The 16,526-nt window shown below is 46.5% G+C and overlaps 1 long non-coding RNA gene across 1 annotated transcript in view; it reads left to right on the top strand.

Annotated features, from left to right (window-relative positions):
* Nucleotides 1–201: 201 nt before the first annotated feature.
* LOC122168986 overlaps nucleotides 202–16,526 on the top strand; it is a 21,898-nt gene continuing 5,573 nt past the window's right edge. Inside the window, exons 1-2 of the long non-coding RNA XR_006171439.1 lie at nucleotides 202–268; nucleotides 2,331–2,441. This is a non-coding gene — a long non-coding RNA (uncharacterized LOC122168986). The remainder of the gene's footprint in view (nucleotides 269–2,330; nucleotides 2,442–16,526) is intronic.

Genomic DNA, 16,526 nt, shown 5'->3' with positions numbered 1-16,526 from the left:
CATCTGGCGCCTCCCCCCCCGCCTTGCTCTCGGTCGACCGTGGAGCGCTGGGGCTGTGCAGTCCTCCCCGCCCCCGGCTCGCTTCCAGAGCTGCTCCGCCGGGAATCGCACGGAGCGTTTCCCCCCTCTGTACGAGCCGCGGCTCCCCCTGCTTCCTGTAGAGCTGCTGCCATTATGCTCTGCTGTCTCCTGGCCAGGCCTCGCGGCGGGCGGGTGGCTGGGGCGGTGCAGACCATAGCCATACCCGGCCGGGCCCGGGCCGCAGCAGGTGTGTGTGCATGGGGGTGGAGGTTGCATGTGGTGGGGGTCGCCTTCTCCCAGCCTCGCAGAGTGCAGCCTGCTCTGCACAGCGGGGCCTCGGCTCTGGGGTGTCGCGGCGGCGGCATCTGTTTATCGCTTCTCCCCCTTCCTCCTTTACCGTCTCCGCGGGGTCCCTCCCCTGCCTGAGGCTCTATAGGGCCGCCGAGGGGCGAACGGGCCAGGCGGGGGATGGGCTAGAGGAGCGGTTCCCGTGTTGTTCACGCGTGGGGCCGTCTATGTGGAGCAGCCGGGGCTAAGGCGGCACAAGAATTTGGCAGTGTTCCCCCAGAGTGGGGTGCAGATGAAGGTTGTGGGGTAGGTGCCAGCTCTCGGTGCTCTCCACGGAGAAGGGACTGCGGGTCGTGCCGACTTCTGCTCACAGTTACAGGTGCAGTCGCAGAGGGGCTCGGTGGTGCCACCGAGTTAGCAGATCCCGGGAGGAGAGGGAGAGAGCCTCGCAAATAGCCTTCCTACAAGACAGCAGTGAGATGGGGATTGTCACATAGTGAAGGTAGTTATGGGTTGTGGAGTGCAAGGCTGAGTAGCCATAGCTGAGCAGAGCGAGCAGTGCTGTGTGGGGCAGCCATTGGCCCCGCTGGAGGACAGGCAGGGATGTGGGTAGCAGTACTGCTCTGGGCATGGCAGGAGCACCATGGGAGCCGTAGCCTTGGCCCTAAGGGCTGTATGCAGCACTGGGACAGGACCAGCAGCCATTTTGGTGGGGTGGGCCCTGGCCTCCTGCGGCTGTGGGGCCATTAGGCGTGGGGTGCTGCATGCTGCTCAGTGCCTCAAGGAAGGCTGAATAGCAAAAAGGAAAAATAAAACAACAAAGCATCTCAGCAGTCAGCTCAGAGTTGTTAGGAAGGGGCCAAGGCACTGCTTTGCAGGCATCTCTTGCTGTGGAAATGGATTTTGTGAGGGGAGGGTGGTGCATGCATGGGTAATCTCTGTAGTTAATGCAGTGCGGAGAAGGAAAAATGCCACTGAGCGGCCCCAAATGTGGGAGCAGAGGGGAGGGCAGGCAGGAGTTGACCCTGCATGGCTGCCCCACAGCCATGGGCACGAGGGCAGAGGTGATGCTGCTCCCCATAGACCAGGGGAGCAGAGCAGCAGCCCTGGGTAGCAGCTGTCTCCCTGTGCCGTGGCCAAGCTTGCCTGGTGCTGTAAGAGAGATCCTGTGAAGATTTTTGTTGCTGTCTCTTAGCTACAGCCAGGCATGCAAACAGCTTTCAGCCAGGTTGTGAGAGGTAAGTGGGGGAGGAGAAGAGGGGAGTGGGGGGGCACAGAGCAAGGGGCGGTGGGACGGGGTTGGGGCTCAGTCGGCCCCGCAGAGGCAAGCAGAGCTCCATGCTTCCTGAAGATATGTTGGCAGCTCTGCGAGGGTTGCCATAGTTTTTATGTAGGGTGACCAGAACCGGCTGGAACTGGTTTGAGGCAGATCAGCTCTTGAACACAATGCAGTCACTGAGCTGCTACAGTAGGATAGCTTCCACCCTCCATGGCAGCCAAAAGCAGAGGAGCTTGCAGAAAGATACCATCCCTAAACAGTATGTGAATGCACACTTAGACATACAGCACTGGTATGTGGCTATGTAGTCCTAAAGGGTTCTGTATATAAATGTACATATTTGCAGTAGCTGAGATGACTTGGGCTTTTTGTGCCTTTTTATGCTTACGGAATGGGCAACAGCTGAGATTTATGACCCTTATTAAAATATTTTTGCTTTGCAAGGGTGGGACACTGGTCGTGCAGTCTATTTTAAAGTGAAACTAAATAAAATAGATTGAATGATTTGTAATTGTAGCTGTGCTTGTAACTGAAGAATGCTGCTTTGCATGCTGGTTTTTTTTTTTTTTTTTACAGGGCACTGTCTTGTGGTTTTCTTCTTTAGGAGATGTTGGGGGGGAGGTCTGCACCTTTCTGAAAGGCCAAAAGGAAGCCGTGTTGTTGTGGAATTGTGCATAAATTGTGCATTCACTGCAAAGATGCTGCAAGGCATACTTGTTTTTCCTTTTTTTCCTCCTTGTAGGCCTATTGATTGGGACTGCCTTTAACCCTTTCATATTTGCGGAGTTAATCCATCTGTGGCAGTAACTGAGCGTTGGCAAAAAGAATATTTCAGAGGTCAAGGTTCACAAAGGTAAGATGGGTGTGTGAGTGTGACTGTGACAGTAGTGGGAAGGTACATGTGTGAAAAGTAAATCTGGTTCCTGATGACACACTTGGCACAGTAGTGAAAGAGACAACAGTGTATTATTGAAGAAATATTAACTTTCAGGTTTAATAGGATTAAAGGTATTGTTTGTAAAGATGTACTGATACCTGTGCTAAATATGGTATTTTCATTTCAGTATCTTACATCCAGATGTATGCTTTTTTACAGTCTAGTGATAAAGGATAGGCCTCTGAGTGGCAATCATAAATTGCAAACCACGTGGTAGTTTGTTTCTGAATTCAGGACTTCAGTGTTAAACCTGTACTTATATCCTACATAGAAAAACATACAGAATAGGGATGGTGTTTCTTAAACTGCTGTAACCCAGGGAGAATTGTGCAGCAGCCAAGTAGAGATGCATTTCAGAGGTCTGATGGAGCTCCAGTGAATTATTAGTTGCATGAATTATAACTTTGTGCAGTAATGGACTAAGACTAGGAAACCAGATGAGCAGTGCTTCAGCTCCTGAGGGATGGCCACTTTTAACTCAAAGCAGTGAGTAATGGATAGGATTTTTTTTTTTCTCATATGAAAAATAAATGTGTACTTAGATGTGATGTGGCATTTGAATCTTACAGAGAAAGCTGGAGGATTCAGAGGGAGGGAGAAGAAAGCAGTAACAAATATAGCAAAGGGAAGAACAAAGGCTGTTAGAGCTTGCACATTGGATCACTGAACATTTTGCCTTGGGGATTCTTTTGCCAGAACTGTTACTTCCTATAACAGGAAATCAGCAACTCTAGAATCTTATCCAGTGTGATTTTTTTTAAAAATCTGACCAGTCTTGGCTATGTTAGCTGCTTTGATAATCTGCAATCAAGATAAATATGGAGGCAAAATGGTGAATACATTCTGTTCTAGTGTGAAATGAGGGTCCTTCCCTCTGTGTCTTGAAAGCCCTGAAAGATTGTGGGATTTGGGTAAGTTTTATGGTGGCTGATGATGGGCAGAGTTCCTGCATCAGAGCATGGCAAATACAAGAGAACCTTTTTATTTCGGACTGCAGCAGATTACATAAGGTACTTAGATATTAATTGTAGGACAGTGAAAATAGCATGCCAATGTTTTGCTTGAAATTGTGTTTCTGTGGGTTTTAATGCAGCTGCAATGTATTTTTTTCTCAGAGTTGATAGGGCAGTAGGTAGCTTGTGTAGTGAAGCAAAATGCCTAACATCACTATGCTGATTTGTTTCCATCTTTTTTGTAATTTGGATGCAGACATTCTATATTTTACTGTAGATATCTGTAGCAAAAATATACTTTACAAATGTGAATTCATCTTGCTTGATAGAAATTATACCTATTGCTGCTGTTAATGCATGTTCTTTTTCCAAGGGCCGGATAAAATGAATGTAACATGAGAGCACTTTTTGGATTTTTTTTCTCTCAACCAGAATAGTAAGGTGCTTTAAAGTTTAAAATACTTGAATGGTCACAAAAATCAATGCATCTTTTTTATTTGAGTTTTTGAACAAGATCTGTACTATGAATTTTTATTTTTCACAAAGGAAGTTTAAAATTTGCAGGGATTTTTTTTTAGGTTGTAAGATAAGAAACCTGAATAGATGCTGGATTCTGCAGTATTCTTAGTGAGTTGGTGGGGTTTTTTTTGTTTTGTTTTGTTCTTAGACTATGAGTATTTGTAAATGTTCTTCATCAGGTACTTTTGCACATAGGCCATCTTCCCTGCAGAAAATGCTGCTTAACATTTGAGAGTTGGTCCTCTGTCTCTGCAGTCATGAGCTCAACTTCCACTGAGGCTTGTCTTGGATATTTGATCTTTAGAACAGGGGCAATGGTTTATCAAGTCCCAAATCTCTTAAATTAATCAACTATTTTTATTCTTCTTGGAAATTTGAATGTGGGATAAAATACAAACATGCACTCAGATTGCTGGGTTTGTATGTTTAAAATAAAAATGCATGGACCCTAATGGACCTGTCCATTGCTAGTGTTACCCAGGCAGGCCCTGCCTGACCTGGAGCTCTCACTGAGGCTGTCTGGAGCAGCTTCATGCTGTTATCCACTTAAAAAAAAAAATAAATAAATAAAGAAAATAGGCAGGAAGCAAGTATCATTTAGCATATGGCTCAAAATTGCATTAAATGACATGATTTAGCTATGGGACCCAATAGGTCAAGTTGATGGCTGGGCTTGATGATCTTGAAGATTTTTCCAGCCTAGATAATTCTGTGGTTCTAAATTGGAAATCTTAAAATCCACATTATTATTGTACATCTAAATTACTCACGTTACTGTACTGGCTAATTTTATGTTCAGGTGTACATCTCTCTATCATCTTTGAAAGGTCTTGGTGAATGGGAGAGGTGCCTGAAGACTGGAGGATAGCCAGTGTTACTCCAGTCTTCAAGAAAGGCAAGAAGGAGGATCCGGGAAACTACAGGCCAGTCAGCTTCACCTCTGTCCCTGGAAAGGTGATGGAACAACTTGTTCTGGATGCCATCTCCAGGCAATTGGAAGAGAAGAAGGTTATCAGGAGTAGTCAGCGTGGATTCACCAAGGGGAAATCATGCTTGACCAACCTAGTAGCATTCTATGATGTCATCGCTGGCTGGATAGATGGGGGGAGAGTGGTGAATGTTGTGTACCTTGACTTCAGCAAGGCGTTTGACACCATTTCCCACAACGTCCTTGTTATGAAACTTAGAAAGCATGGGATAAATGACTGGACGGTGAGGTGGGTTGAGAACTGGCTGACTGACAGAGTCAGAGGGTTATCATCAGCAGCGCAGTCTGGTTGGAGGGCTGTAACTAGCGGTGTTCCCCAGAGGTCGGTGCTAGTCTTGTTCAACATCTTCATCAATGACTAGTATGGAGGGATATAGTCCACCCTCAGAAAGCTTCCTGATGATTCAAAGATGGGAGGAGTGGCTGACACCAGAAGGCTGTGCTACCATTCAACAAGACCTGGAGGGACTGAGGAGTTGGGCAGGGAGGAGCCTGATGAGGTTGAACAACAGCAAGTGTAGAGTCCTGCACCTGGGGAGGAATAACTGCATGCATTAGTACAGGTTGGAGGATGACCTGCTGGAGAGGAGCTCTGTGGAGAAGTACCTGGGTGTTTGTCACGGAGTTGATCAGATCAATCTATGTCCGTGACAGGGGGTGACAGGCCTCTGCCCTCCCCCCCACCCCAGTCCCACAAAAAATGGGAAGGAAGGAAGGGAGGAAAAGAGCAGCGGCAACAATCTATGGAGGAAAACTTATTTTACTATAATATTGGAATACAAGATAACACAATATATACAATTTAATTGAAATTGAGATTAATAAATCAGACAAGATGAGAGAGAGAGAGAGTTCCCGGGACCGATTCAAACCTGAAAAGCTTGGAACGGCTAGGAAAGCACCCTCCAGCACCCACTGCCAGGCAGCAAGAGAGCGCCCCCCCCACCCAGAAGGACCAGATCCCATGACTGCTGTAATGTACAGGGATAGGTACCTGGGATTGGGGCAGTGACACTTTAATGCCCCGTACACTACATGATGTTTTGATGTGGAATACTGAAACCATAAAGAAAACAAAAACAAAAACATAGTACCATGACAGTGTTTTGGTGGACAACAGGTTGGCCATGAGCCAGCAGTGTGCCCTGGAGGCCAAGAAGGCCAACAGCATCCTGGAGTGAATTAAAAGGAGTGTGGTCAGCAGATCGAGGGAGGTGATCCTCCCCCTCTACTCTGCCCTAGTCAGGCCTCACCTGGAGTACTGTGTCCAGTTCTGGGCTCCCCAGTACAAAAAAGAAAGGGATCTCCTAGAGGGAGTCCAGCAGAGGGCCACAAAGATGATTAAGTGCCTGGAGCATCTCCCTTGTGAGGAAAGGTTGAGTAAACAGGGTGTGTTCAGCCTGGGGAGAACAAGACTGAGAGGGGATCTGATAAATGCTTATAAATATCTGAAGTGAGGTGGAAGGCAAATGGATGAGGCTAGGCTCTTCTCAGTAGTGCATAGTGAGCTGTTGCCAAACACTTGAACATAGAAAGTTTCATACAAACATGCGGAAGAACTTTACGGTAAGGATGATGGAGTAGTGGAACAGGTTGCCCAGAGAGGTTGTGGAGTCATCTTCTATGGAGATATTCAAGACCTGTCTGTGCACCTACCTGTGTGACCTATTGTAGGGAACCTGCTTTAGCAGGGGGGTTAGACTCAATCTCTTGAGGTCCCTTCCAACCCCTGTGATTCCATCATTCTGTGGTACTGTGAAAATCAAGCCATTTTAAAATAGCACGCAAATAGAATGGTGTGGGAGCTAAGCTACTTTTCATTAGTTCATCTTACTTTTGAGAGAAATTCAGGAAACTACAAGGCCCAAAACTTTGGATATTTTGAATTAATGGTTGGGAAAGGTTTATATTCTAGTTTTTTTTCTTCCTTAAGACATCCAAGTTTGTTTAAAGCATCTTTATTGTTGAGCTTGCATGAAAATATATCCAAGTCAAATGTGAACTGGTACTGCCTGTTATGGAAGCATTTTTTTATACTTTTCAAATTTCAGAATTTCCTTTTTAAAAAATTGAATGAGCTTCTCCTGTTACGTGGTATACATTTACAGATTATGTCTGAGGTTTGTGAGTAACAAATACAAGAAGCCTGAACTAGCTCCATTGCTGCTAAACAAGACTTCTATAGCCAGCTCTGGGCTCTGCTTGAAAAAATGTGCCTGCAGTTGTTCATGGATTTAGGGATAAAAACAGAGGGAATGTGGACATTTTTTTACATCTGTTTTGTTTAGGACCTGACTGCATGTAGCTAATTTTAGTCTCAGAAGACTAATGACAACCATTATATATGTTATATATCTGCTTTTGTCTCTATATATTTTTGGCTCTGTGTGGTAAAATCTATGTTTGTGTAAGTAGGTAGAAATAACTTCTCCTGAAAACTGAAATACTTCATTTAAGAATTATACTATAGTGAAGTTGTCTTTTACCAGTGGAGACACGTGCTTGAATGGTTGCATTTAATAAGGACAGAGCAGTTTATTGTGAAGTATGCAGTGTCAGACTTAAATCACAACTAATAGCTGGGTGTTGTGTAACCCTGTCCCAGTTCTAAAATGTTCTACCCAATGGTGGTGTGAGCTGGGATTGTGCCTGTATCCACAGTTTATGGGCAATGTCTCAATAAGCTTCCACTTGTTTTCATTCGATGGAGCACTCTAAGCATTCATTTAGATATTGTAACTGTAAGGCAAGTGAATATTACAGAATCATAGAATGGTTTGGGTTGGATGGGGCCTTTAAGATCATCTAGTTCCAACACCCCTGCTATAGACAGGGTCACCTCCCCCTAGACCAGGTTGCTCAAAGCCCCATCCAGCCTGGCCTTGAATGCCTCCAGGGAGGGAGCATCCACAGCCTCACTGGGCAACCTGTTCCAGTGTCTCACCACCCTCACAGTAAAGAATTTCTTCTTGATATCTAGTCTAAATCTACCCTCTTCCAGTTTAAAACCACTTCCTCTCATTCTGTCACTACATGCCCTTATAAAAAGTCCCTCCCCAGCTTTCCTGTAGGCCTCTTCTGGTACTGGAAGGCCCCTATAATGTCCCTCTGGAGCCTTTTCTTCTCCAGGCTGAAGAGTCCCAGCTCTCTCAGCCTGTCCCCATAGGGGAGGTGCTCTAGCCCTCTGATCATCTTTGTGGCCCTCCTCTGGAACCCTGCTTCAACAGTTCCATGTCCTTCTTGTGTTGGGGGCCCCAGAACTGGACACAGTACTCCAGGTGGGGTCTCATGAGAGCAGAGTAGAGGGGCAGAATCACTTCCCTTGACCTGCTGGTCACACTTGATGCAGCCCAGAATACAGTTGGCCTTCTGAGCTGCAAGTGCACGTTACTGGCTCATGTTGAGTTTTTCATCAACAGACACCCCCAAATCCTTCTCCTCGGAGCTGCTCTCAAGCCATTCTCCACCCAATCTGTATCTGTGCTTGGGATTGCCCCAACCCAGATGCAGGACCTTGCACTTGGCCTTGTTGAATTTCACAAGATTGGCATGGGCTCACCTCTCAAGTGTGTCCAGGTCTTTCTGGATGGCATCCCTTCCCTCTAGCTGGTCAACTGCACCACTCAGCTTGTTGTCAACTGCAAACTTGCTGAGGGTGCACTCAATCCCACTGTCCATGTTGCCTACAAAGATGTTAAACAGTAATAGTGCCAGTACCTGTCTATGTGGAACACCATTCATCACTGGTCTCCACGTGGACATTGAGCCGTTGATTGCAACTCTCTGAGTGTGACCATCCAACTAATTCCTTATCTAGCGAGTAGTTCATCAAACCCTTGTTTATCCAATTTGGTGACCAGATATGTCATGGGACAGTGTAAAATGCTTTGCACAAGTCCAGGTAGATGACATCAGTTGGTCTTCCTTTATCCACTGATGTTGTAAAAGGCCACCAAGTTTGTCAGGCATGACTTGCTCTTGGTGAAGCCGTGTTGGTTACCACCAATCGCCTTGTCTTTATTTTCTATGTGCTTTAGTAGGGCCTTCAGGAGGATCTGCTCCATGATCTTGCCAGGCACAGAGGTGAGACTGACTGGCCTGTAGTTCCCTGGATCTTCTTTTTTTCCCCTTCTTGAAAATGGGGGTTATGTTTCTCTTTTTCCAGTTAGTGGGAACTTCACCAGCTTGCTATGACCTTTCAAATATGATGGATTGGCAACTTCATCTACCAGTTCTCTCAGAACCTGTGGGTAGATCTCGTTGGGTCCCATGGACTTCTGCAACTTCAGATTTTTAGAACTTTAGGTTCTTTAGATCATCTTGTACCTGATCTTCACTTACAGCAGGTAGATCTACCTTCTCCAAGTTCTTTCCTTTTTTCCCTGCAGCTTGGGTAGTGTGTCTAGAGCCCTTGCTGGTGAAGACTGTGATGAAGAAGTCATTGAGCACCTCAACCTTCTCTGCATCCTTTGTGACCAGTTCTCCAGTTTCCTTCCAGAGAGGGCCCACATCTTCCCTAGCCTTCCTTTTATCTCTGATATACTTGTAGAAATTCTTGTTCCCCTTTATGTCCCTGGCTAGATTTAATTCTATCTAGGCTTTAGCTTTCCTAACCTGATCCCTGGCTGCTTGGACACCCTCTTTGTATCCCTCCCAGTTAACCTGTTCTTGCTTTTACTTATAAACTTTCTTTTTGCGCCTCAGTAAGTCTAGGAGCTCCTTGTTCATTCATGGAGGCCTCCTGGCATTCTTGTCTGCCTTCTTTTTTCTTGGGATGCACTGCTTCTGGGCTTGGAGGATGTATGGGAACTGCTGAGTCACAGCCTGAACCTCTGATTAATCACCTGAGGTGAGCCTTGAGTCAGCCAGAGGAGCACAGGTGAAGGCAATTCACCTGTGCTGACAGAAGGGGGGGAGCCAGGCTCCACCCCTCCTGGACCTATTTAAGAGCTGGCTACCAGAGGGGAAGGATCTCTTCTGGAGATCCCCTCTTTTGGTATCTTCTGGTGAGCTCAACCCAAGGGTAAGCTCTTCCACTTATTCTCTTTTGTGATCGTTGTCTGCTTTGCCTTACTCTCTTGATTATATTGCAATTATAACATCTTGGTTATACAAATTATAACATCTTGGTTATACAAATTATAACATCTTGGTTATACAGAGGAGATGGTCCTTGAATACCGACCAGCTTTCTTCGGCCCCTCTTCCCTCCAGGTCTTTGTCCCCTCACACCCTGCCAAGGAGATCCCTGAAGAGGTTGAAGTCTGTTCTCTTTAAGTCCGGAGTAGTGAGTTTGCTGCACACTCTGATGCCTTAAGGATCTTGAGCCCTATAATTTCATGGTCACTGCAGCCAAGGCTGCCCTTGAGCTTCACGTTACTCACCAGTCCCTCCTCATTTTTGAGGACAAGGTCCAGCATAGAACCTTTTCTCGAGGGTTCCTATATGACTTGGAAGAGGAATCATAGAATCACAAGGTTGGAAATGACCTATAAGATCATCTAGTCCAACCGTCTCCTCATCACCATTGCCACCACTAGCACTAAACCATCTCACGCAGCACGTCATCCAGATGCTTCTTGAACACTGACAGGGACGGCGACTCCACCACCTCTGTGGGCAGGCCATTCCAGTGCCTGACCACTCCCTGAGAGAAAAAGTTCTTCTCATGTCCAACCTAAACCTCCTCTGATACAACTTACGGCCATTACCTCAGGTCCTGCTCATTGCCTGGGAGAAGAGGCCAAATCCCTCTTCACCGCAACCTCCCTTCAGGAGGTTGTAGAGTGCAGTGAGGTCTCCCCTGAGCCTCCTCTTCTCCAGACTGAACAATCCCAGCTCCCTCAGCCGCTCCTCATAAGACTTGTGCTTTAGACCCCTCACCAGTTTTGTTGCCTTTCTCTGGACACGCTCCAGGACCTCAACATCTTTCCCGTAGTGAGGAGTCCAAAACTGAACACAGTACTCGAGGTGCAGCCTCACCAGTGCTGAGTAGAGGGGGATGATCACCTCCCTGCTCCTGCTGGCCACACTATTTCTAATGCAGGCCAGGATGCTGTTGGCCCTCTTGGCCACCTGGGCACACTCTCGGCTCATGTTCAGCCGGGCATCAACCAACACCCCCAGGTCCTTCTCTTCTTCACACTCATCCAGCCACTCATCCCCAAGCCTATAACGCTGCATGGGGTTGTTGTGCCCAAAGTGCAGGACCCGGCACTTGGCCTTGTTGAACCTCATCCCATTCACTTCAGCCCAGCGGTCCAGCCTGTCTAAATCCCTCTGAAGGGCCGCCCTACCCTCAGGCAGATCGACACCACCTCCCAGCTTGGTGTCATCTGCAAACTTACTGAGGGTGCACTCAATCCCCTCATCTAGGTCATCAATAAAGATATTAAACAGGATGGGCCCCAGTACTGACCCCTGGGGGACACGACTTGAAATGGGTCGCCAGCTGGACTTAACTCCATTCACCACGACCCGCTGGGCATGGCCCTGTATCCAGTTCCTTACCCAAAGACGTGTATATCTGTTCAGACCACAGGCAGCCAGTTTCCCCAGAAGATGCCTGTGAGGGACTGTGTCAAAGGCTTTGCTGAAGTCTAGGAAGACTACATCAACAGCCCTTCCCTCATCTACCAGACTAGTCACCCAGTCATAGAAGGAGATGAGGCTGGTGAAGCACGACCTGCCTTTCATGAACCCGTGATGGCTGGGCCTGATCCCCTGGACACACATGCTGTGCAATCTCATCCAAAATGATTTGCTCCATAACCTTCCCTGGTACTGAGGTCAGGCTAACAGGCCTATAGTTGGGACTCTTTTCCAACCTTCCTTATCAGTGAGGTCTGTCTGACTGTGACAGGGTAGGGGGTCCACCAATTGTCTGGGTTTTTTTTCCCGGGGCCCTTCCCTCAAGTAAGCCAGTGAGTCACTCCACCAGTCGATCTCCCACTCACACTCCCTGATGGTCCTAAGTCTCTGTACCTCATCCTTGAGCTCCACCACCAGGCTGAGAAGCTCATGCACCTGCTCACATCTTGCACAGGTTAAGTCCCTGCCACTCTCCCTGGGCAGAAGTAGGCTCAGGCACTCCCTGCAGCCAGAGGCCTGAACAGCGACATTTCTTAGTATGGTTTCAGTCTGGGTTGCTACGGTCTTCTTAGAATGAGCCCGCTGTCTAGTGGAGACCATGTTTCATCCTGGAGACTGTGTTTCAGCCTGTGTGGAAGTTATCATCAGTGCATTCCAGGAACCTCTTTGAATGCTGATGCCCTGCTGTACTGTCCTTCCAACAGATACCAGGGTGGTTGAAGTCTCCCATGAGGACCATAGCTTGTAAGTGTGAAACTCTTTCTATCTGTTTATAGAGGGCCTGGTCTTCCTGGTCAGGCAGCCTGTAGCAGACCCCCATTATGATGTCTCCTTCCCTTGCCTTCCCTGTAACCCTGAACCATAAGCTCTCTGGAAACTTCTCATAGAGTCATAGAATCCTTAGAGTTGAAAGGGACCTTTAAAGGTCATCTAGTCCAACTCTCCTGCAATGAACAGAGGTATCAACAGCTAGATCAGGTTGCCCAGGGCGTGATCCAGCCTCACCTTTAAAGTCTCCATCTCTCATCCATCCCGTTTCAGTGCCTGAACAGTCTTTTGGAGAAGAAATTCTTCTCAATATCGAACCTGAACCTCCTCTGGTGCCACTTGAGGCCATTCCCTCTAGTCCTATCACTAGTTACATAGGAGAAGAAGCTGACTCCCACCTTGCCACAACCTCCTTTCGGGGAGTTGTAGAGAGCAGTAAGGTCTCCCTTGAGCCTCCTCTTCTCCAGATTAAACAATCCCAGTTTCCTCAGCCACTCCTCATAAGACTTGTGCTCCAGACTCCTCACCAGATTTGTTGCCCTTCTCTGAACACGCTCCAGGGCCTCAATGTCTTTCTTGTAGTGAGGGGCCCAAAACTGAACACAGTACTTGAGGTGCAGCCTCACCAGAGCTGAGTACAGGGGGATGATCATTTCCCTGTTCCTGCTGGCAACACTACTTCTGATACAAGCTAAGATGCCTTCTTAGCTACCTGGGCACACTGTTGACTCACGTTTAACTGAGTGTCGACCAACACTCCCAGGTCCATTTCTTCCACGCAGTCTTCCAGCCACCCTGCCCCAAGCCTGTAGCATTAAATGGGGTTGTTGTGGCCAAAGCGTAGGACCTGGCACTTAGTCTTGTTGAACTTCATCCCGTTGGCTTCAGCCCATTGATCCAGCCTGTCCAGATCCCTCTGTAGGGCCTTCCTACCCCCAGGCAGATCGACACTTCCTCCCAACTTGGTGTCATCTGCAAGCTTACTGAGGGTGCACTCAATCTCCTTGTCCAGGTCATCAATAAAGTTATTAAACAGGACAGGCCCCATGTCACGGAGTTATCTAGATCTATCTGTGTCCGTGACAGGGGAACAGCAGGCCCACAGGCCCTCCCGCCCAAAAAGTGAAAGGGAAAGGGAAAGAGGGAAGGGTAGGGAGATGGGAGCTGGGCCTAAAAGCATAACAGTGGCAATGATCTGAGGATCAAAGTTAATTTATTAAATATGATCTCAGAATGCAAGATAACACAATATAATATGATTTAATTGGAATTGAGGCTAATAAGTCAAGTGAAGTGAGTGAGTGTCTGTAACCAAAGGCCTTACTCTGAATTGAAGGCAAAATGGCTGGGGAGCACGCCCACACACTGCCAGGCAGCAAGCAAGAGGATGAGTCCCATGATTTGCCAGCTTTATCTTCTTCCTCTGAATGCAAAGTCCTCTGGGGTATGTAGTTCTCTTCTGAGAGACAGGTACTCGGAGAATAATTCCCAGTGCTTTACACTATGTTATGATGTAGAATACTGATAACAAAAATCATAAAACCACGATGCCCCGGTACTGTCATTCTGGGGAACACCACTCGTGACTGATCACCAGCTGGATGTAACTCCATTCACCACCACTCTCTGGGCCCGACCCTTCAGCCTGTTCTTTACCCAGCAAAGAGTGTACCTGTCCAAGCTACAGGTTGCCAGCTTCTCTAGGAGAATACTATGGGAGAAAGCATCAAAGGCTTTGTTGAAGTCTAGGTAGACTACGACAACAGCCTTTCCCTCAACCACCAGGTGGGTCACTTTATCATGGAAGGAAATCAGGTTGGTCAAACAGGGCCTGCCTTTTGTGAACCCATGAAGTCTGGCCCTAATTGTCTTGCACGTGCCATGTGATCTCACTCAAGATGATCTGTTCCATAACCTTCCCTGCCACCAAGGTCTGGCTGACAGGCCTGTAGTTCCCCGGATCTTCCTTATGACCTTTCTTGTAGATGGGAGTAATATTGGCAAGCCTCCAGTTCTCTGGGACCTCTCCAGTTGACCAGAAAGCAAGAATCTGTCTAATTTTTGTGATAATAAGAAGTCATCAGATCCTTGATTAGCCAAAAGGCCTGTATTGTATGTGAATATGATCAGCATTGCTGATTGTGGTTGAAGTGGCTTCTTGCATATCCTACTTGCCTCCTGAGTATTTCAAACCACACTGAGTCATGATTTGAGATGTGGTTCTCATTTCCGGACATTTTTGGTGGTTGAACTAGCATATTGCTTTTGTCTCTCCTTAGAGAGCTTTTAGAGTAAATAATAGAAAGTGTTAGTCCATCATCTTTGCTAATATATGTTGAATAACTAATGAGCTGCTTATAGTCTGTGTGTCAGGCTGATATGTACCTAAGCTTAGGAGATATTACTGTAATTCTTATTGAATTACTGAAGTCTTCTCCATGTGATGAAATTTCTTGACATAATGCTAGAGAAATAAAAAATATGTATTTTCATGCTAGTTCAGCTTGTCTGACTGTTTATACCTAAAAGTACCTTTTAATTTCTGCAGCAATTTTTAGGCAGCTTGGCCTTCCTTGTGGAGAATAATGTGCCCCATCTGCAGCTGTCCTAAAGCCCAAGCTATAAGATAGATCATATTTAGAAAGTGAGAACGAATGTTTTCTTCTGTGTGTATTTTTCCCCCTTGGCAGAGGGGAAAGGTAGGCCGGTTTGGTCTGCCTCATGGCTAGAACCTGGAACCAGCTCAGATAGAGGACTTGACAAAAATTCCTTGTAGTAAAGCAAAACCGCCTGTAATCCTTTAGAATCAGCTATTTGCTTCTAAGCTCTGATGTTTCTCCAGTTGCTATTTGTGTCATCATGTATTTGAGCCTTCCTCACATCTGTGCAAAGCATAGCTATAAGAAAGCTGTACTTCAAAATGGTCTCTTTAATCTGTAGTAGTAGAATAGAAGCTCCCAGATGCATTCCTCTTTTTCTGGAATCTGCCTTTTAAAACCTTTGAGTGCATCCTTGGGTTTTCTATCTTAACAGCCAGGACATGAATGCCCAAAAGGCTTACAGGAATGTAACTGTTTCTCATCACATTCCTATCCTGCTTGCTTACTGTCTCACTGACATTAGAGAATTCTCACAGATGGGTTCTTGTTTTGACATAATTACCCGAGTGGATGCTTCACTGGAATGTGTGTTGTCAGATGAACTGGAGTGAAAAGGCTGACAGGGAAAATATGGAGTGAAGAGTTACCTTCCTTTGGCTGACACCTGGGCTGTGTTCTTCATGCTGCTCATAGAAGTTCTTATTCAGGAGATGCATTTCCAAAGAAAGAAAAATTTATGCAGTCACAACACATGCTTTGAACAGAGAAATAAAATATTTTTTCTCCTCTAGAATTTAATTTAGACCTTTCATTTCAGTAAGATACTGATGCACACATAGGTGTGGGTTTTCCTCCAAAGAGATTAACAGAAACCATGAAGTAAGGATATTCTTACTTGTCCCAGAGCCCATTATCTTTATGTCTTCAGACTCACTGGTGGTCTTACCAGAAGTCCAGTCACCCACCATCAAAAAATTGAACCCAGAAGCGCTGTTCCTCACTGCGCTGTGGCTCTCTGGCTATGTAATTCATATTGGCTATATTTGCTTCTATCATTGAATAATCAAGAAAGTAATGTATAAATTTTTAGACAACTTTTTTGTTTGTTTTTAATTTTATAAAGTAGACTGTCACGGAGTTGACCAGATCAATCTATGTCCGTGACAGGGGCGGCAGGCCTCCGCCCTCCCCCCCCACCCCAATCCCACAAAAAATGGGAAGGAAGGAAGGGAGGAAAAGAACAGCGGCAACAATCTATGGAGGAAAACTTATTTTACTATAGTATTGGAATACAAGATAACACAATATATACAATTTAATTGAAAATGAGATTAATAAATCAGACAAGATGAGAGAGAGAGAGAGAGAGAGTTCCCGGGACCGAGTCAAACCTGAAAAGGTTGGAACGGCTAGGAAAGCACCCTCCAGCACCCACTGCAAGGCAGCAAGAGAGCGCCCCCCCCCACACGGAAGGGCCAGATCCCGTGACTTCGGTAATGTACAGCGATAGGTACTCGGAATTGGGGCAGTGACACTTCAATGCCCCGTACACTACATGATGTTTTGATGTGGAATACTGAAA

Source organism: Centrocercus urophasianus, unplaced genomic scaffold (genome assembly GCF_019232065.1).
Source record: "Centrocercus urophasianus isolate 14NV4802_14NV808 unplaced genomic scaffold, USGS_Curo_1.0 seq_489, whole genome shotgun sequence".
Taxonomy (NCBI): Eukaryota; Metazoa; Chordata; class Aves; order Galliformes; family Phasianidae; genus Centrocercus; species Centrocercus urophasianus.
Note: the sequence above shows the minus strand (reverse complement) of the source record. Positions and strands in the feature narration are given on the sequence as shown.